At 48.3% G+C, this 21418-nt stretch overlaps 1 pseudogene; it reads left to right on the top strand.

Moving 5' to 3' along the window:
* Positions 1 to 21418, top strand: part of LOC112116443 — a 162473-nt pseudogene that overhangs the window by 1538 nt on the left and 139517 nt on the right.

Below are 21418 nucleotides of genomic sequence, written 5' to 3' on the forward strand. Positions count from 1 at the left end.
GGGCCAGCTTTGATCTCATTGGCATTCAGCCCCACTGGTGCAGCATGATCGGGATGCAGAGCGCACAGAACACACGGCGTGGGGATACAGGGAGAGCAGGGAGCGGAAAACTGCTTCGTAAGAACGACGTGGGCTTCTGCTGTCCGAGCCCCTCACCCAGCGGCCTCTGTCAGGCTCAGGGGTCAGTAATTCCGCTGACCCCCCAGCTGGGGACCAGCTCCTGGGCTTGTCTAGTGCTTTAATGACAGGGATTCAGGGTAGCTGGGTTCGACTCCCAGGTCTACCACAGTCTTGCTGTGTGACCTTGGGCCAGGTGCATATCGGCCTCCCCCTCTGGAAAACGGGGATGAAATACTCGGCTACCTCACAGGTAGAGCTGCGTGGAAACAAATGGAAATGTTTCCAGTTTGTAGGGTTTGAAGAAGAACAATTTTTAATTTAAAAAAAATATGATTTTTTTTTCAAACAATTTTGAATTTTTGAGATTTTTTGAAATTTCATTTCTCCCCTTTCCTGGCCACTGAGTGCAGTGAAGTGATTAACATCCAGAGGTGTTGGGGTCTTTCTCCCCTTTTCCTGTTTCTTTTTTTCACTCTCTGACTTTTCAAGCCTTCCCTTCAGAAAAGCGCCAGAACGGCGGCTGTGTTACAGAACTTCATGGAGCCTTTCGCCAACCCGTCACTCTTCCAAAGTCGGGGAAGTTTGGAAAAGTTACATGGGGGGGAAAAATGGAAAAATAGCAGAAAAATAGCACCCTCAAACATCACTCATTTGATTGCAGTCAATGCCAAAAAAAAGAGAGGGAGAAATAGGAAACAAAACAAAGAAAAATAACCCCCAAATCTGAAACTTTTGAACAGTTGTCAAAACCAAAATGAAATAAAAAGTTCAGATCAAAATGGACTTTCCTGTTTGATTTGAAATCTCCCATCAAACAATGTGAACAGAAGCAACATTGTCCCACCAAAAAACATCACTTTCGATCCGGCCCAATTTGTCGGCGGGAAACTTATTTCGGTCAAAAAGTTGGCTCCGTTCTGCTCGCAGAAGGGCTGTGAGGACACACGTGCTGTGGTGTGAGGAGCGTGGTCAGGGGCTGCAGGAGTAAAGACAGACCCATGGGCCGGGGCGCTGGGGTCAGTGCTGGATCCCTGTTCAGAACTGGGACACTAGTGACGCATGACTGGTCTGACAAGGTGTACAGCCACATAAGGCTGGTGGGGCCCAGGCGTGATGCTGGCATTAAGGGAGACGACAGTGCAAAGCGACTGGCGGCGGAAAGGGGCTAGGATCTGGCAGGACAAAAGTCCCCCGGGATTTTAACCACCAGGGCCAGGGTCTCAGTCAGCACAGCACTCCCTTAGCACTGCGTCACAAGTGAGACTTGAAGGATGATCCAAATGTAGCTAGCTGGAGAGGCCAAAGCTGGGTGCTGCAGAAGAGCAAGTGATGATTATTAGCGGCTGAGACGCTGCTGTGTGTCGGGCCCCCGCACGGCACAGGAAGTGGGCCCCAGAGCTGGGCCAAGCTAGAAGTGACGGTGTTGGGGAGTATACCCCCCACAGGTAATGTGTCTGTAAGTGATCCCCCCCACGCCCAAGGTCGGGGATGTGAATTTCTCCGAGTCTTCATGTGCAGGAGACTAGAGCACTTGTGGCAGAAATCACAGCGCGGCACTGCTGTGCGGGGCTGGGGGCAGAAGGCACAAGATGTGCAATTACTTTAGGTGTCAAAGCTGCGCTCGGGCATGGCCGCACTGCCGGGCTAACGTGAGGCTGGGTCGGCTCGTCTGGGAAGTGTCAAACTGGCAACGATAAATGCATAAGCCACCCTTGGAAAACGATCTTGAACGGTTTAGAGCCAGGCAGCTCAGGAACCCAAGAATGCTATTTTTGGATGTGGAAATACCTCTCTTGGAACGCATTGAATTGCCTGTTCCCTTGGATCCCGAGGGTTTGGTTGCAGTGGTCTCTGACAGAAGCACCATGTTTCTCTGAGGGGAAGTATGGCAATTGCTTATGTTAATATAGTTCCTGGTTGGTGAATAAATAACCCTTGACTCTGTCCTGTGGGCAAATAGAGAGCTCCCGGCCAGGAGATCCAGCAATAACTTTGCAGGAATCATCAGGAACCTAATGGAGAAAGAAACGAGAAGAGTATGTCACTATTCCCCCTTCAGCCACAGAGAGAATCTGGCTCCAGCTCTGTGTCAATAATTCTTGGTTATTTGCAGTGTGGTTATTCTGCCTGCAGAATAGACAAGAAACTTGTCAATATCTTGCTCTCGCTTTCTTTGTTTAGCTGAACAGGGAGGAGATGAAAAATGTCCTGAAATGCTGCAGGCACTTCCATCGGCCATGTGTCAGACCAGACCAGACCTGGGTCAGAAGTATCCGCAGGTGTACCCAGGCAGGCATCTTACCCCGTGTCAGACCATCGTCGTCTTGATATTTCACTGGAGGGGGCGGTGCGTGGGTTCTGCCAAAAGCTACACAGGAGCTGATTACCCTGGCTATTGCAGGTGTTTGTACGGGAAATAATCTCAGTTCTGGAACATGTAGGATATTGGGTTTCGAAACTCTTGAATTAACCTTGTCACCTGAGGCAAGGCAGGCCTCTAAACTGTCTCCGTTCCCAGGGAGAACAATGGACATCCATGGAGACAGCCCATGTTTACTGTCTGGATTAGATGCAGGCTGGAGACTTACAAAGGTAAATGGACCCCAGGAGAATTCTCGGAAGTGGGGACCTCTGGACTAAGAGACAATAGTCTGTGACTGTTTAGGAGCACAAAAAATGACCCAGGAGGGGACACTCTGTCCTGGGGGAGGGGAAAAGCTCTTTGGATTGGCCAAGCACTGCAAGAACTGGCTTTGGGGGAGACGTACCTTATTAGACAGGAAAGTAACTTGGTAATGAGTCTAGGCTATAGCTTGTTCTTATGTTTTTCTTATAACTTCGTTTCCAGATCCTTGTACTTGTCTTTATTTGTGTGTTTATCTCCGGCTCTGTTAAATAAACACCCTGGGCAGTTGCATCCCACCACCTCACAGCATCCCTAAGACCTTTCCCACACAGAGGAGAGTGAGCGAGCAATCAATCACGCTCCCTCCCTCCCTCTACTGCCTGCTTCCCCCAGTGCCTTCCTTCCTGTGCCTATTTGTGGGCTCTTGGCTAATGGCTTAATTGACCTTTCTGCCCTGCCCACAAATCAGGCACAGACTTGCACAGTCCGCTCCAATCTGCTTTGCCTGACTGGGGCTGCTGTGCAGAGCGCTGACTCCGGCCTTTGTACTTCGCACTCTGCCACCGGCTCGTCCCATGGCCTCGGCTGCATGGTGCTCGAGATGTGCACCTTGGCGGGATGAATCCGTCCCGCGGGGATTTGAACCTATTGCACTAGGACAGTGGTTCTCTAGCTGTTTCGTAGCGGGACCCCTTTTCCATACCGGCAGCCCCCAGCACCTCCCCCGTGGAGCCCCTCTCCCATTGAACAGTACGGGACGAGCAGGGGGGTCACAATCCCCTGGAACCTACCCATGACCCCTGTGCAGTGGAGAACCCATGTTCTGGAGAACCAAGGCCTTTTTAACGGATTGCCAGCCCGCTAACCCAACTCAATCCACCCGTGGCTTTCCTGCTTTCCCCTGCCCCCAGACCTGTGTACTTAGTGAATGGATACAGGAGATTCTTGCAAGGCACGAGGTGGCCTTCCAGGCGTGAGAGATGCCATGTTTCCAATGAGACCTCATTTCCCACTCTCAATCTGGAAGCCCGGTGTGATGGGTTGGACCCCTTGGGAAGTCACCTGGTGTGTTGGGACGCCCCTGAGTCTACCTGTTCTGCCAGCCTGGGTCTCCGTTAACCTGTCTTGCTGAGCCAGGCTCTTAAAACCTCCTCTCTCACACACACAGGCAGGGCCACGCCCAGCTGCAGAACAGCTCTGGGACTTTCTCCAGCACTCAGCTATCCACCTCCCTTGGCGTGCAGACCCAAAAATCTATTATATTCGCCTCTTCCCTCAGTGAAGAAGAAGGTATGCACAATTTCTTGCCCCCCCCTCCCCAGTTAGAAATCACATATACTGGGTTTTATTATAAACCAGAAACAAATGTATGAATTAGAACAGGTGTATTTTAAATAGTTAAGGAGGTAGCAGACAGAACAAGGCAGATTACTAAGAAGATAAAACCGAGCCCGCAAACTGAGCAGTCAATAGTGCTGCTGTTATTTGCAGTGTCACGGCCTTACTGCTGCTTTTGCGTCTGATTTGCTCGCTGGAGTTGGTCATCGCACTTCGTTAATGGCAACTGCTCCTGCCAGGGGGAAATAAGAAAGCAGCAGGAACTTGAGTTGCCAGCCGCAGCCCTCAGTGCATTAGCTTGAGTATGGACCAACCCCTTTAGAAATGTCAGAGGAAAAGAACCATTAGCAGGGTTGCCATGGCAATGGTGGGGATTGTACATTAGATTGGACTGAACGTCGTTCACACCAAACAATCCCCCCCCCCTCCATGATTTGATTGGTTGTTGTGTTGATGTATTTGCTTTGGAATCCATACGCAGTGTATGTGTGGAGAATTCAGATTTCACACAGCCCCCGCAGCCCTCCCACAGCGAGAGTGACAAGCCCGATACAGCCGCCACAGGGCCCTCGATCTCTCTGGTGAGTGAAAGAGATGGTGAAGAGGGGATTGATCGAAGACCTGCCCGGGCAAAGAGGCACTCTTTATCTAGCCGGCGAAGATGTAACAAGAGCCATTAGCTGGCAGGTGAAGTTTAAAAAAAAAAAATTCAAACTGGAAATTGGATGCAGATTGTTAATGATCAGGATGGCCTGGGTTATGCAGGAGGTCAGACGGGATGCTCCTAATGGTCCTTTCTGGCCTCAAAACCTATAACCCGTCTCACTCCCTGTGTAGGATGGACGGCAGGTGGTGAATGAGGCAGGGTGCACAGTGAGCGAAGCTGGAGTTCTGTGGATCTCTACGTCCATTTTGGGACAAATTCTTGCTGTTACCACAGTGTTAGTCCACTGAAGCCAGTGGCAATCCTTAGAAGTCGCACCTGTTTATCTGGGGGTGGCTTTGGGCCCTCAGAGAACAGTCTGGATGGACTGTTTAACTCCTTGAACAAGGACAAAAATACAGACAGCTCCCCTGTCTCATGTTAAAAAGATGAAGGAAAAGGAGGATGAAGATGATGAAGAGGATGAAGACAATGACAGTTATATGAAGGAAAGGGGTGATAATCCTGGTGCAAGTAAGCACCTGCAGAAGAAAGCAAAGAAACAGGCCAAAAAGCAAGCCAAGAACCAGCGTCGGCAGCAAAAAATTCAAGGAAAGGTGCTTCAGATAACCAGTTCTATGGAATAATCTGAAGAAAATGTGAAGGAAGATAAAGAAACAAAGGGAGAAATAAACTCTGAAGTCACTGACCTGAAAAAAGAGGAGGAATCTTCCAGTCAGTGTGAAGAACTTTGCTTAAATCAGAAAGATTTAAATGATCAAGAGAATAGTACAGATGTACATAGTGCCCAGGAAAGTATAAAAAATCCAGAACAAGAATATGAAGATAATGAAACCAATATGGATGTTGCTATGAAAGGTTTAGTTTCTACTACTGAGTGTGTTAGTGGACTTGACAATCTATCTGTTAAAGAAGATTATCATGGGGAAGAGGAGGAACTTGCTACTAACTTAGAAAAATTACACTTAGATGTTGTTACTGACTCTGATATGGATATCTTGGATGACCTTCATATGGCTGAGTTAAAGACATATGAGGTGGTGAATGAGGACCCAGAAACAGCATTTCGTACTCTTGCAAACAGGGAAGACCTAAACATAGAAGAAGGTTCAATCCTTCATTGTTTATATCAGTTCACTCGTAATGAGAAACTCAGTGAGATTAATAAATTGCTCTGTGATGTGTGTACACAAAGACATTATGGACCAAAGACTAGTGGAAAAAAAAAAGCGGGGGAGGTATAGCTCAGTGGTTTGAGCATTGGCCTGCTAAACCCAGGGTTGTGAGTTCAATCCTTGAGGGGGCCACTTAGGGATCTGGGGCAAAATCAGTACTTGGTCCTGCTAGTGAAGGCAGGGGGCTGGACTAGATGACCTTTCAAGGTCCCTTCCAGTTCTAGGAGATAGGATATCTCCATTAATTTATTTATTATTTATTTATTATTCCCGGGCCTGACCCCATAGTTCAATAGAATCAATGGGAAGAGTGTTTAGCCTCTCAGAAAGAAGACTGAGATGACTTGATTACAGTGCATAAGTGCCTTAATGGGAGAAAATACCAGTCACTGAAGAGCTCTTTAGCCTAGTAGAACGAGGCATGACAAGACTCACTGCCTGGAAGCTGACACCAGACAGACTCAAAGGGGAAATAATTCACAAACGTTTGATGGTGAGGGTGGAGTGGAACACCCTAGTGTAGGAAAGGGTGGATCGTCCGTCTCCTCATATCTTCAAATTGAGACTGCCTGCTGGAAGATCCGCTTTAGCCAGACACACGTTATTGGGCTCAGTGCAGGGGTAACTGGGTAAAATGTAATGGCCTGTGCTCTACAGAAGGTCAGACGAGATGATCCAATAGTCCCGTCTGGCCTTAAGCTCTATGAATTGATGAAAGACGTCCACGGGCTTCAGTGGTCTTTGGACCAGGCCCTCAGCGTTTAACCTGGGCACTGAATGGGGCAGGTGTGCCCTGGGAATCACCGCATGCGATTAGAGATCAGGGCATATGCACAAGGGGTTCTCCAGGCGACTTCACTTTAGCATTTCTTGACTTTTGGGGCGTCAGTTTCCAACCTTTGTTCTTTTAATGTATATTTATATGGAATTGCATTTCCATTTCTGGTCAGCAATGGAGCCAGTGATTTGAAAAAGTTCTGATTTTACTGCAATACTTAACCAAATGCTTGTAAAATACTAGGCTCCCTGTTAGTTAGATAGGGGTTAGGGACGGGGATACAGGTTCACAGTTATAATAGCTTGTGGAGCCTTAACTCCAAATCTCATGGCATGTCTTTTTTTTCATCACTACAATATTTTAGTAATGTTGTTTTAAAGTGATCAATATGAATTTACCAGCAAATGGTATAATGTGGGAATGCTAATGTGGGGACAGGTGAATATGAGCCTGGGCTGGTCTAGACTTGAAAGTTTTAGCTTACAGCTGTGACTTTTTGCCAACATAGTTAGACTGGGAAAAAAACCTCATATAGTTGCAGTTATACTAGTATAAAAGTGTCTTATTCCACTGTAGCTTATTTCAGTTCCAGAACTGGAATATTATATAATGGTATAAGACAACTTTATACAGGTACAACTGTGTCCACCCCCTGGAGGTTGTACTGCTCTAAATACACTAATGTAATTAAAGCAGCAAAACTGACTAATGTAGACAAGGCTTGTTAACCAAAGTTCATGGAAAAACTCCCATTGACTTCAATGGGATTTGGATAAAGCCCTATCACAGTTTGTAAGAGATTGTGCTTAACGAAGTGAGCTCTTCCCCAAGGAGCTTGCCTGGTGCACAGTAAAGAGATGGTACACTTGTATTGTATTGTTTGGTATGTAATACAGCATTGTACTGTTGGCTATATTTGTATGCTGTACAGTATTTCAGTGTTTGGTATACAGCAGAATCTTAGAGGCACCTCGGGAACGGAGGTTGTTTGGAACTCTGAAATGTTCATAGCTCTGAACAAAAGGTTAGGGTCAGTCTTTCAAAAGTTTACAACTGAACATTGACTTAATACAGCTTTGAAACTTTACTATGCAGAAGAAAAATGCTGCTTTTCATCATCATAATTTAAATGAAACAAGCACAGAAACAGTTTCCTTACCTTGTCAAATCTTTTTTTTTTTTGAACTTTCCCTTTATTTGTTTAGTTGTCTACATTTAACATAGTGCGGTGCTGAATTTGCCTTTTTTCTTTTGTCTCTGCTGCTGCCTGATTGCATACTCCTGGTTCCAAAGGAAGGGTGTGGGTGACTGGTCGGTTAATAACTCGGGTGTTTGTAACTCGGAGGTTCTACTGTATTTGTGCTCTACTTGTATGCAGTACAATACTGTATTGACTGGCAGACATGCATTGTCTTTCAGAGCTCTAGTCACAGTAGCTATCAGACCCCATTTATTTTTTGATCTTGGTTTGTTCCTGGGTCCATCACTTTAAAAAGTTTCTCTCTCTACCTCAGCCCTCTTGACCAGTATATTACATGGTTTTACGCCACGCACATTTTAAAAGAAAATTCAGTCATTTTCTTACAGAATGTAATTCCCTAGTAATTGCAGCCTCTCTTTTTTTTTATTGGCTTGATGTATTAACTTTACAAATGCAAGAACCAAATTGTATCTGCAATACTCTTGGGAATGTCTGTTTAATAAAAGATGCGTCGTGGAAATCTGGACGAGCCTGCTACAGATGACTTCTCTTCACTGCTCCTGTCTCTGTGCAAACATGAATGAATTCACTTTCCAGAAAGGCCATGATAGGGCTCAAAGGGTAGAGCAGGCTGGGATATCTGCTGACGAGGAATGAGGTGGCAACACCCAGCAGACACATTTATGAATTCCCTTTGTGAGAACATAATATACCAGGGTGGTAGTTAACTGAACATCACACGCATATCTGGACAGGCTCGCTTAGGTCATAACAGGTCAAACATAATTATTTCAACCTAGTCACTAAAGAGGGGCTCTTACAAATCGTGAGTTCTGAGGGTCCAATCCAACGCCAATGGAAGCAATGGGAATCTTTCCCACTGAGTTTTGGATCAGACCTTTAATGAATTGCACCAAGACTGCAGCTGCCTGCCTTCAGTATACAAGGACATCGCTGGTATTTTTTTTTTCATTCCTTTTGAAATCTTCTTATCTACTTCGGTTGGGGGGAGAGGAAACAACCAAACCATTCAAAACAAAACATCCTTTGATAGTCACACGGAGCAAACTTCCTGAGAGATTCAGGGTAATTTTCATCTCACAGTTGGATCATTAGATGAGACAAGTAAACAGTGCAGAATAAAAACAGACAAAACCAGACCTTTAAATACCGGCATCTTTAAAATGGATGTTTGATAAGATGCCATGTTGACTTTTGATTGTTGGTATCTTTATACGGCTCACGTGTAAGATCCGAATCTTTTATTGTACATTCCCAGGGAGATAAAACACATTGATTGCTAATGCAGTTTGGAACCTGTACCTTTAACAAAATGGCTTTACCTCAGTTGCCATATGCTACAAAAAGGGATGAGATTTTAATTACCAGTCAATTAAATACCTTCACATTTTTCATGATAATAGCCTTGAAAGAAGTAATTTTTACTCACTAGTTATATAGGGCTGCTTAAAATGTCAGTTGTTAGCTATAGGTTTGGGACTGTGAGAAGGCAGAAGTTTATTTGCTGCTAACATTTTTCTCAGTCTTTGTTCTCTGGTAGTGCACAATCTAAATGGAAATATTGGCCCGGAGTCACAGCTGTGCTTGTCCAGTTTTGTGCTGGTCTGACTCCATGGAGTGACACCAGTGTAGAACTGCAGGAGTGCCATGGAGAGAAGTCTACCGTTTTTATTTACTAAACTTTCATTCTAGGCTCACTAGACTTTCTGGGCGAAAGGAATCCATGGATCATAGCTAGCTCCTTGTCCGGGGCAGGGGAGCAGAAGCAGGCAGCCCTGTGTTTTGCAGAGTGCAGGGATTGCAAGTGAAAGAGGCTGAGTGAAACAGACCCCAAGGTGCACGGCCCGGCTAGGACCCTTCCTCTCTCTCTGCCTCAGTTACCCCATCTGTGCCATGTGGAGGCAATGCCCGTCTCATAGGGGAGCTGGGCTCAGGCTGGTCAGTGGAAGAGATGAGGTTGAAAAGTGAGACATCCTGCCCCTCTCAGCCTTCCAGGCCCAGATCCTCCCACGGGAGTTAGGCACCTAAATACCTTTGCGGGTCTGGGCCCTGGTCAGTGGGAGTTTGCCTGGGTCAGGATCTGAGAGGTGGGTTCTTGAACAGGGCTGCCCACCCCTGGCTGCACTAACACATGTAATCCTGTAGCCAGCAGCTTGCTACCCCTATGGATAATATGAATTGTGTTTGCTCTCTGAAGTGGCAAATGACTCCAGCCCCAGGCTGTTAGACTCGTGTAATAGCCTGGCTAATAGCCAGTGAGACTGTTCCATTTTCCTCAGCCCGTTTTACAAACCATCTGCCGAGCACGGCTGTAATTTCTCCAGCAATTCTGAGGACAAATGGCTGGCTCTAAAAACCAAAGCTTCAAGGTGACCTGCAAAGCTTTAAAACAAAATGAGCCAAAGGGATCTTTATGTGCTGAATGCCTGGTGCAGCAAGGCCACGGGGGGCCTTCGGAACAGAACTCCGCGTGCCTTTCCTCCCCTCTGCCGTTCCACAGGCTGGCTCCCACTCCAGGGGGATGCCCCATCATGCAACAGGCTGTGACATCACCGCTGCTCTGAAACCCCTCTGGGCCATGGAACTGGTCTGTAGTGGGGGATAGGCTATTGGGGCGGAGGCAGTTATATGGCACGGAATTGCAAAGCGAGAAATGTAGCGAGAGATCAGATCCAGGCCCTTTGCGCCGCTCTGGCGGCCTGAGCCCACAGGGAACACCACTGGCTGGAGTAACACTTTGCCTTGCAGCCTGTTACGCAGGAGGCACAACTGCTCTGGCTATTCTCAGCTGCTGCCACAGCTCCTGGGATGGAAGAGCAGCTCCTGAGTCCAGGGATCACACGCATGGCTTGAAGGCACCTTTGAGACCGGCATCTAGGAGAAATGGGTCAGCCCTAGGAAGCAGGGCCGGATGTTTTATCACCTTTGTACTATTTGTACCTCCGAACCCCAGTCCTGGCCCAGGACTTGCTGTGCCAGGCGCTGTACAAACTCAGAACAAGACACGGACCCTGCCCCAAAGGGCTGACACGCTACATGGCCTTAGGGATATAAAATAATGAAACAGTTTGCCAAACGGCACCATATAACACAGAGAGATTGGATGTATGGAACGCACCAGGGACCAGCTCTGTGTTCCGCCGGGCTCTGCGGTTGCTCTGGCTCTCAGTCCAGCACCTGCTAAGGATCCCAGGACTGCAGCAGCTGGGCTGCAGGATTTGAGAGGGCCGGGACTGGGGGCTGGGGGAGTTTACAATGAGTCCTGTGCTGACTGTCCCTTTCACTCTGGCTCTTTGGGGCGTTCAGCACATAAAAATGCACTTACTGCAGCGCTGGTCAATACGTCAGCGGGAACATATGAAACCAGTGTGGCAAAGAGAGGGGACAGTGTGGTCTAGGGGTAGGGCATCGGAATAGGGGTCAGCAGATCTGAGTTGTAGTCCTGCCTTTGCCAGCAGTTGAGTAACCATGGACAAATCTCTTTCCTTTTCTGTGCCTCTGTTTCCCCTTGTACCATTTTTACAACCCTTCAACTGTAAGCCTTTTGGGGCACGGACTGTCTTACTGTGTGTGTGTGTGTGTGTGTGTGTGTGTGTGTGTGTGTGCACACGCGCACAGCACCTAGCGCACTGAGCACCTGGTCTCAGTTGGCACCACTATGGCCAGGTAATAAACATTTACATTTGTAGCTCAGTAACTGAAAGTTTCCGATCCACATGGACCATCTCTCTCTTCCTCTCGTCTGGCTGGACTTCAAGCAGATGCATTTGACAGCTATGGGAAATGTGGGGCTCTCCAGTACTCAGACTGCCCCTCGGAGTCAGGCAGACAAGACCGAGGCTTGTTAAAAGGCTGTGGTGGATTTGCCATATTGTCATAATAGAGAGATTGACCTGAAACTTCTGGACCATTGTTCTGGAGAATAACTCTACTGGATTGATATTCGAGCACAGCGTGGTATCTGCAAAAGGACGTAACTCAGGGATAGGTTTGCTGGTGGAAGCACTTTGGGGAACCTCTGGAATGGGCCCTAAGATCTAGTGTAAAGTGTATGATGTAGCTGCTCACTCTTTGCTGCTCAGATAAAATGACTGTAATGTGGGGTGTATGTATGTGTGATCTGGAGCCATGTTCTCACTCAGACATGAATTACGCCTGGTGAGCTGAGAGCCCTGCCCATCATGCTGATGAGTATTGTCTCACTGTTTCCTTGTACTCCTCGATCTGGAGCCATCTGTTGTCTCTTGTCTTGTACTGAGATTGGAAGCTCTGTGGGGCAGGAACTGTCTTGTTTTGTTTTGTGTTTGTACAGCGCCTGGCACAGCGGGGTCTGGGCCATGAATAGGGCTCCTAGATACTACCTACAAGACAAATAATAGATAACACTAGGGATGGGGTAGAACTGACCGGGGCACAGGTTTACATTCATAGATCAGTGCTTTCTACCGTTTTCTGTTGGAACATGAACACTGGTTTATAAATCCCAGGGTTCCTGTTTGCTTGGCCAGGGCTCTCTTGTCTGTTGGCTGTGGGTAGCGGAGCAGCGGCAGATTCCCTCCCGGTGGCTGAGGAGTTAGAAAAGGAGGCCTGGAATTGTCGGCGGGACCTCGTGCTGCCACTCAGAACGTGGCTTGGGGTCAGGGAACCAGTTCAGGGAATTTCCTAAACAAATTTCCCAGGTAAGCCAAAGGCAAATTCTTTGTGCCTAGGCTCTGTCCTTCCTGTGCTGCGCCACGGCCCCGGACGTTCGTCGGCTCCCCTGGCAGCCGGGCCCAGGCGGGGAGTGGGAGGAAGCCACTTCTCACACTGCTGAAGCTGGCCGTCCAGGTCGCTGCTCTGTGCAGCGCAGCAGCTTCCTGAGACAGAGCTCAGCTGGGGTGGCAGTGGTGGTGGGCCGTCCCCCCCCATGCAGGCCCTGCTGCTAAGGACGGGGCTGAGCAAGCCGGAACCGCACCAGGGGGAAAGGGGACTCCAGCTCTCTTGGCCCGTTCCCAAGTCCACCGCTGCTCCCTCCCCAGCCGGTCTCTCTCTCTCAGGCAGCTGCTGCGTTGCACAGAGCAGTGACCCAGAGCGGCTGATGAGAGAAGTGGCTGGTCCCACCCCCTCTGCTCCCTGCCCGGGCCCGGCTGCCAGAGACAGGGGTTGAGCATGCGGGGGACGGGTGCAGCGGGAGAAGGACAGAGCCCCTCTCCCTTCCCCATGCAGCAGGCCAAGCAGAAATCTGGGGGGGACACTTGATGCCACATGCACCCCCTACGCGTCACCTACAGTAGTCTCTACCAAGGTCTCTCTGGTAGAGCTGTTTGTGTACTGTGTGGTTCAGCATTGTCTCTTGATTTCTACTGGATCTCCTTTCAAAAGTCCAATATCCTCAAATCCTCCATTGAGTTCTTCCACCTTTCTCACTAGGCCCATCATGGCTGCCACACTGTGGCTGAGAAGGTTGTGGTCTTTGATCCTTTGATCACATACACTCTGAATGCAAAGCCTTTGTCTTTGCCAGTTGTTTCTGTGGTGAACTGGCCCATGCATATCAGAATACCCCCAGGGCTAGTCAGAGCTGTTAGGTGACTTCAGCTCTGAGAGGGGATGAAGGTGATTGTAAGCCCCTTCTGAGATGACTGACATCAGCTTCTGAGTCAATTTTAAAATCAACTGTCTTGCCAGGAATATTCAGTTTTGCTCTCCAGGCAGGATCTATGTCATTACGGGTGATAGATCCTGGAAACAACGGCTCTTAATTGTCTGTGATATGAGTCAACTCCCTGGCCTCTTTGGTGCGGCCAGCTGCTGCAAAATGTCCATAGTTCATGCATTTATTACACCATGTGCCTCTGGCTGGACATGTATCATTTCTTGGGATATGACTTTTTCCACAGCTTGTGCACATAGGCTGAATTTGTCCCACTTAGTCTGAGAGTTCTCTCTCCTTGCCTCTGGGTTTTATGGTCATGATTTTTAATATTCAAGTGTCTGTTTACAGTTTCTAAGCTAGTTTAAGGTTTTTCTAGTTTGTCAGATTGCTCTAGGTTTTGCTGTCTTACAAGCTCAGACTGCTTTGCTCTCTGTATAGCTGTGGCTAGGGTTAAAATTCTCATTTGTAGCTGCTGGGAAAGGTTTTATTCTGTTAACCCAATAATCAACCTGTCTCTGGTATTTTCATGTTTTGAATTCCCAAAACCACAGTTTTCAGCCAGTGCATGCAGAGCTCTTATAAAACATTCACCATCTTCCTCTGGCTCTTGAATTCCCTGGTGAAAACATGCTCTTTCATAAACCGCATTTCTCTGAGATATCTTTATATATGTATATAAAGTATGCGTCAAACATAGCCAGAATCCTTTCATAGTCATCTTTGTGACTGTCTTCATTAAAGTCAAAGGATTTAAAGATATGGTCTGCTTGCTTCCCCATAGCATAAATTAAAGATAGCTGCATATCTCCAATTTCTTTGTGGAGTGAGTTTGCAATTTGAAAACTTGCAAAATACTGTTTCCAGTCTGTCCATTCTGAAGATTTGTCTCAGCTGATATTCTCTGGGGCATTGAGGAATGGCATGTTGATGAGATCCTGCAACGTTTGATACTGTTTTCCTTCTGTTGCTGTTCTTAGTTTACTCCTGACACCATGTCATATGTTTCTGTACCAGATCTGGCCTGGTTACAGAGCTTGCTTATGGGCACCAGGTGTGTTCGTTCTAAGATCCTTTAATGCTCTGCCAGGTATGGCTGAGGTTCATTTAAATCAGGTATTTTACACACCGCGCCACTTAAACTGGATTATACTGTTCAGACGCTATCATTCCATTCTGCCTTTTGCATTACAGACTCTGAAAGGGCTGGCCCAGATATGCCACCGTGGCCGGCTAATGTAATTGTAAGTGGATTTTGCTTTTAAAGAACCGTGACATTGATTTCCCACCAAGTGACAGACTTGTCTCATTACCTAGATTCATTTGGTATCTGATGGATTTTCATAGCCAGGATCTGGCATCTGATGATTAAAAAGCAATTGAGGAGGTGCCACATCGTTCGCAAAGTGTGTGAATGTTAGCGTTGGAAAGGAAGATGAGGTGCTCACTGGGAATAAGATCACGGAGTCAGGGACTAGTTGGCAGGAGGTCTAGGAACAAAAAAGGGGGTGAAGAGAAGGGGGAGGGGGAGGAAAGAGCTTGTGGGAAAATAGGGGAGTACCCACAGAGCAAAGAGAGGGAAATGCTTTTTGGAGGAAGAGACACTTGGAAGAGAGGAAGAGGATGCTGAAAGCAGAAGGGGAGAGATGGGGTGTGAAGGCTTGTCTAGGTTAGAGTCATTTGCACTGATGTAGCTACTGGTTTCCACTCCTAATACAGACACACTGCAAGGGGTAAACGGGAGCTTGCATTGATAGGACTTATCCTGGTAACATACTGGGCTAAGTCTCACCAGTGAAGGTCCATCTCACACTGGAGCAGCCTGGCTACATGCAGGTTTGCATTGGCATAACTAGCCCAGGGCACAAATTCCCAGTCTGGCCAGGGAGAGGGGATTAACGCTCCACAAGCAAACACCGAGGACGAGACAGAGGACGAGACAGAACGAGAGGAAGGCGGTAGAGGAGAAAAGGGCACAGACCGAGAATTCCTACATCCGACAGGAGCAGAGCTAGCTGAGAACAGCACAGCAGGACTAATGAGCATTCAGGATCTTTGGAGCAGGGACTTGTTTTTGTTATATGTACGTACAGCGCCTAGCACAATAGGGTCCTGCGGCATGACTGGGGCCTTGAGGTGTTGCCACAATAATAGTAATTAATGCATCCAGATTCTGAATCACTGTTCAGTTCAGTCATGTCCACGGTGCCACATTTGTGTGAATATGGCAATTCCTATGTTCCTGTAGGAATTCACATGCGAACGGGAATATTCCTGTTTGTGGCATTCATTGTGCTCCTGGTTACGTGGTTTCAGGTTTCCAATCAGGGAGCCAGAACAATGTCACTTGGGACCCCACCACGAACAGCACATTTTAGGTGGAAAATGGCTTGCCCAAATTATGCAAAGAAAAGATGCAAGTAGCAGGCGCACTTGGCACAGACTGAAAAAAGGGACTAAATTCACAGGGAATATTCTTGTCAGTAGCTAACTCTATACGGACTCTAGAAAAGAGCCTGGGAGCTGGAGGAAGAGACAGAGGGCCTAGTAGGGTTGCAGAAAGAGAGACCCTGCTCTCCCCCCTGGAGCGGCGATGCTGGTAGATGTACAGGTGGGCTAATGCCTCTTCTCTTGCAAAATGCGCGATGGGATCTTCAATAACCACAAATGGTCAGGGCCTGTTTTATGCCTGGTCTGAAAGAGATGATTAAGATATAATACGTTCACTTGTAAACCTTTGAACATGTGGGCTGAGCTGCGCTGTCGGTGTGATTTTCATGGCTAAAGAAGATGTTAATCAAACATTAATATACCCATTAGAAGATCTGAAATATGGTCCCGTATTAGCCAGGATGGGCAGGAATGGGGTCCCTAGCCTCTGTTTGCCAGAAGCTGGGAATGGGCGACAGGGGATGGGTCATTCGATTGCCCTGTTCTGTTCATTCCCTCTGGGGCACCTGGCATTGGCCACTGTCAGAAGACAGACAGGATACTGGGCTAGATGGACCTTTGCTCTGACCCACTATGGCCATTCTTATGTTCAGTCGATATGCCTTTTATCCCCGGACTGTGGAAAAGCAGGACGTAGTTTAGATGAATAGTGAGAGGGAAATGGAAATGTGCCGGAGCGTTTGGTTACATGCAGGAAAGTCCAAAGGGCATCAACGTGCTCCATCCTAATGCAGAGAACGGTATAAGGCTTACGGGCCCAGTCCAAAGCCTATTCCAGTCTTCCCATTGATTTCAATGGGCTTTGGATCAGGTCCCGGGAGAGGAAAGGACAGAGCGGGGAATGGAACTGAACAGGAGAGCTGGAGATACCGGGGGGCTCTGATGCAGAGCTGTGATTAATCAGTCTAAAGGCCCAGGCAGCCGGCTGTACTGTCCTTGGGTTCCGGCTGTTTTCGTCCCCGGTGAGCGGGGAAGAAGGAAAGTTGGGCGACAGCAAATGAAAAGCCAGAGGCCAGAAGGAATGCCCTGGTAGTAAACTAGTTGTACGGGCTGAAATTAGGGGGAAGGCCCATACTCAGCTCTCGGGCTACTGCAAGGGGTGCTGGAGATGGCCCTGCCCTTTGCGTGCTGGGAATGGCTTTTGGAGCACAGAACTTGCCTTTTCCCTCTGGCCAGCCGCTTTGCCAGGCGACCGGCTCCCCCAGGGCCGAGCTCAGAGTGGACAATTGGGCCGTGACTCGTTGAGCTCTGCCCTGTTTGTAATAACTTGCAATGAAACAAAACCAAACCCTCGGCCTACAGTGAGTCCTAGACAAATTGTGCAAGTTCTCGCAGAGCCTTGCTAAAGAGAAGCAACTGTCTTTCCAGGTACCAGAGTAGCAACCGTGTTAGTCTGTATCCGCAAAAAGAACAGGAGTACTTGTGGCACCTTGTTGTGTACCTCAGCCTTTGGTCCCTGAAGGTTGGGGTGTTCCCCAGGGCCCATTCCACACCCTGCATGGAACGAGGAGGGAGATACTCCAAGCAGAGATCCTTGTAGAGTTTTCCTCCGCATTAGTCTCCTGCCATGGGTTTTACCAGCCGAGGCTACATCTGGGCTCAGGAGATTTATTTGTGTTGCAATGTCAGGTTTTGACTGATCTTCCTCTTTTACAAAAGGTTTTTGATGTTCTTTCGCCAGTGAATCCCCTGAGCCCCGGAGTCTGGTTTCTTTGAAGCTCCCCGCATCTGTCTGCTACCTTTAAATTTTTTTTTTGAATTTATAAAGAACGAACAAAGTCACCTGCTCTGCTCCGAATTCATCTCTCCGGCTCCTGCAGGGTGGGGGAGACTCTCCAAGTGAGCTGAAGGCTTCTGTTGGGGACAGAACAGTCCCTTGGACTTTCAAGGAGCTATGAATAGCGTCTGTCCATGTGCTGTATGGCGCACAGCTGAGTGAAAGGAAGGATGGAGTTGATGCTTAAATCACTGGACTGGGCCTCAGGAGAGCTGGAATCAAGTCTAGGTTTACCCTGAGCTCACTATGGGCCCCTAGGAAAACTCCTCTGTTCCCATCTGTACCATGGAGTGTGTAACACTTCCGTTCCCTGGTGTGTCTGGTTAGACTGAGCTCACTAGATGCAGGTTCACCCCAGCACAATAGGCCCCCAGCTTCGTTTGAGGCTCACAGGCACTGCTGTTGCACAAATCACAAGGAGAGTAATAGCCAGGAAGAGCTTGCCAGGGGTTCCACCAAACCCAAACCCCATTGATCAGAGGAGCAGTCAGAATCTGAGCCAATGAGAAGGTGGGTCAAGGTAAATCCTGAAATGTGCCAGGGTTTGTACAAAAGGGTCAGAAAATGGAGCAAAATTAGAAGATTCTTTTCTTTTTTCTTGTGTGCCTGTGCATGTCTGTGTATGTGCCTGTGTGTGTGTGTGCATCTGTGCGTGTGTGTGTCTGTATGTGTGCATCTGCGTGTACATGTCTGTATGTGTGTGCATGCGTGTCTCTGTGCGTGCGTGTCTGCGTGGATGTGTGTGTCTCTGTGTACGTGCGTTTGTGCGTCTGTATGTGCATGTGCATCTGTGCGTCTGTGTGTGCATCTGTGTGTGCGTGCGTGTCTGCATCTGTTCATGTCTGTGTGTGCAACCGTGTGTGTGCATGCGTGTCACTGTGCGTGCGTGTCTGCGTGGCTGTGTGTGTCTGTGCGTGTGCGTGCGTGTCTGTATGTGTATCTCACGTTCATGAGCCCTTGTGCCTGGCAGCAGGATCAAGGTGGGAAAAGTGTGTTTTTCGAAGCCCAGGGGAAACGTTCCGCTGGCTCCCTCCACCCGGTGCTGTCTGTCAGCCGGACCCTCGGAGTGAGTAATTTTCACTTTGTCGCCACTTGTCCCTAATGTGCTATTTTGAAGCAGGCTTGAGAAGAGCTTTATTGAGCCATTTCCCACTTAACCTCCAGTCCGCTTTGCTCCATAAACGCCTGCATCCTGTGGAGGAGCCGTAAGAGTCAATTAAGGGGAAATTCACTGATTCCCCTTCTCAGGAGAGAGCCTTGCAGTGCTGACACCGCTTGGCAGGCGGCACGAATCCTCTACATCCTCCCCCTCGCTCAGGGGTGTCCGCGAGGAGCAGCTCATGCAGCTCAAGCCCTCTTCTGTGAGCTGAGACGCGGGAAGCCTGGGGCAGAGCCGACCTGTGCGACAGTCACCTAGGTCAGTAGGAGCCTGGCTTGGTTATATTACGGTAGCAGCTAGAGGCCCCGTTGGACTAGGCCCTGTGCAGACACATGGGAAGGGCCAGTCCCGGCCCTGAGAGCAAGACGAACACAAGAATGATCCTCAACCCCATTTCACAGCTGGGGGCGCCGAGGCACAGAGACGGAGGGCGAGATGTTTAAAGATATGTAGGTACCTACAGTTGCTGATGGGGCAGCTCGTGGGATTTTCAGAAGCACCTGACCCCCTTGATTTCATCAATAGCTGCCCAAACACCTTTAAAACCCAGGCCTAAGTGACTAGGACAAGGTCTCTCAGGGAGTCTGGGGGAGAGCAGGGAATTGAATCCTGCTGTCCTGACCCCCAGCTCTGTGCCTCTCTGAGCCAGTGTGTTTGGGGCTCCCCTCAGACCGCTATGGGTCACATCGCCACCTGGCTGTGATGCTGGCAGACCAGGTGCCAGCTCATGCCAAGGCTCAATAGAGCAGTGACAAGTGACAAGTACCTGGCTGGACCCAGTCTGGCTCACCTGTCTTGGTAAAACAGGTATCAGAATGATAAGAATGTGTTTAGTGTTTATTGAAAGCTTGCGAGATGCTGCTGGAATTAGTCTCACTTGTAACATCTGTACCCCCTATTGTAAGGGAATATTTGAGCGGTTGTCCTGTGAGCCTCTGTGACTGTGTAAATCATCAGACAGGAGAGAGACGTTAGTACGAAGTGCTGATCATTAACCGCAGGTGTTACGTCCTTCCCAACAGGAAAGGTCCTAACACCAGACAGATTATTGTGGGACATTAAAGAGGACAAAAGACTGTTGTTCTGCTCTCTCCACCATGAAGGTGAGTCATGCAAGTGGACTTCTCCCATCTGCTGCATTTACAGCTCAGAGCACATGGCAGGAGGGGGATTAAAAAACCCTTAACAAGAAGGAATCGATTAGCTCTATGCTGCCTGGACTCTGGGGGCCAAGGGTTCTCTAGGCGTAAGAAACAGACCCACCCCCCGTCCAGCTGCTTAGCTGCTGGGCTAGTCCTGAAGGACGTACAAAGCTTGCCAATTATAGCAGCCCGCTGTTACCTTTTGAAATTTAAGATTGTAACTCATTTGTGTGTCTTTTTACCTGCATTAACCTTTTAAATAACTCTTCCTTTTTATATTTAATAACTCTTGATATGGTTTATTATAGGACTGGCTACAAGTGTCTTTGGTGTGAGAGCTAATTGCAGTTCAACTGGGGAACGTGACTGGTCCTTTCGTTCTGGAAGTAACCTGAATATCGCTGTGATCCTTGAGGTAAGGGACCATCCATCACAAAGAAAAGCTCACCTGGATGGCAGGATAGATCGGACTGCCCAAGGTCACTGTCTCGGACGCCATGTTACGGCTGTTCTAGTGCCTGAGAAGTTTACACTTGATTGGTGAAATCTAAGTAGAGAACTCACTGCCAAAAGCATCGCATCAGAGAATGTCCATAATTCCTCACATAGGGTTAATACAGACATTGCACAATGATGTTAATCACCAGTGTGCCCCTGGCTTTCATAAAAGCCCCTATTCAATGCACTCTTAGAGTGCAGTAATCTTTCGTACAATCTGTTGATTCGAGTTGTATATTTTTGGGAGTTCAACGTGCCTGTTCTCCCCAGAGTATCTGGACCCTGACTATACAGTGTTGCTTATGAATTTTTGTCAGCACAGCTAATTTAATTTGTCTCTAATGTACTGTACTAAACCCCCTACTCTAAGAAGGCCTGTGGTGCCCCAGTTCTGCATACAGCACCAGTCCAAATGAAACAGATTGTGTAGCCATTTAACGGTGTTCTGGGGGAACTCACTGCTCACAGCTTTAACCGCGTGTCTCGTAATGAAATTAGCCGGTGGCTATGCTAACACTTTGGGGCTTGGCTCAGCCAATAAGCCCACTTCCCCAGTGTGGGGTGGTGGCTTGGTACCATATTGCTGCTGTAATCTGGCCCAGAGAGCAGAGCCAACGTAGGGGCTCCTAAGTCTTGTGCCCTCCCTGTTGCCAGTGTTGCAGGAGAGGTGGCTAATGGAAAGGGGTGGGGCAGGGGAACTGTGTCCCTCCTCGGCTGCATTTTCAGCCCATCGGGGTTGCTGCCTCCCTGAGCAAGCGAGAGCAGGGAACCAGTATTGCCAAGCGCAGCAGCGGAATTGGCATGAGCTTGTGTTCCATGGAGTGTGGCCGTGAGGG

This window comes from Terrapene carolina, unplaced genomic scaffold, assembly GCF_002925995.2.
Source record: "Terrapene carolina triunguis isolate 2854851 unplaced genomic scaffold, T_m_triunguis-2.0 Scaffold132, whole genome shotgun sequence".
In the NCBI taxonomy this organism is placed as follows: Eukaryota; Metazoa; Chordata; order Testudines; family Emydidae; genus Terrapene; species Terrapene triunguis.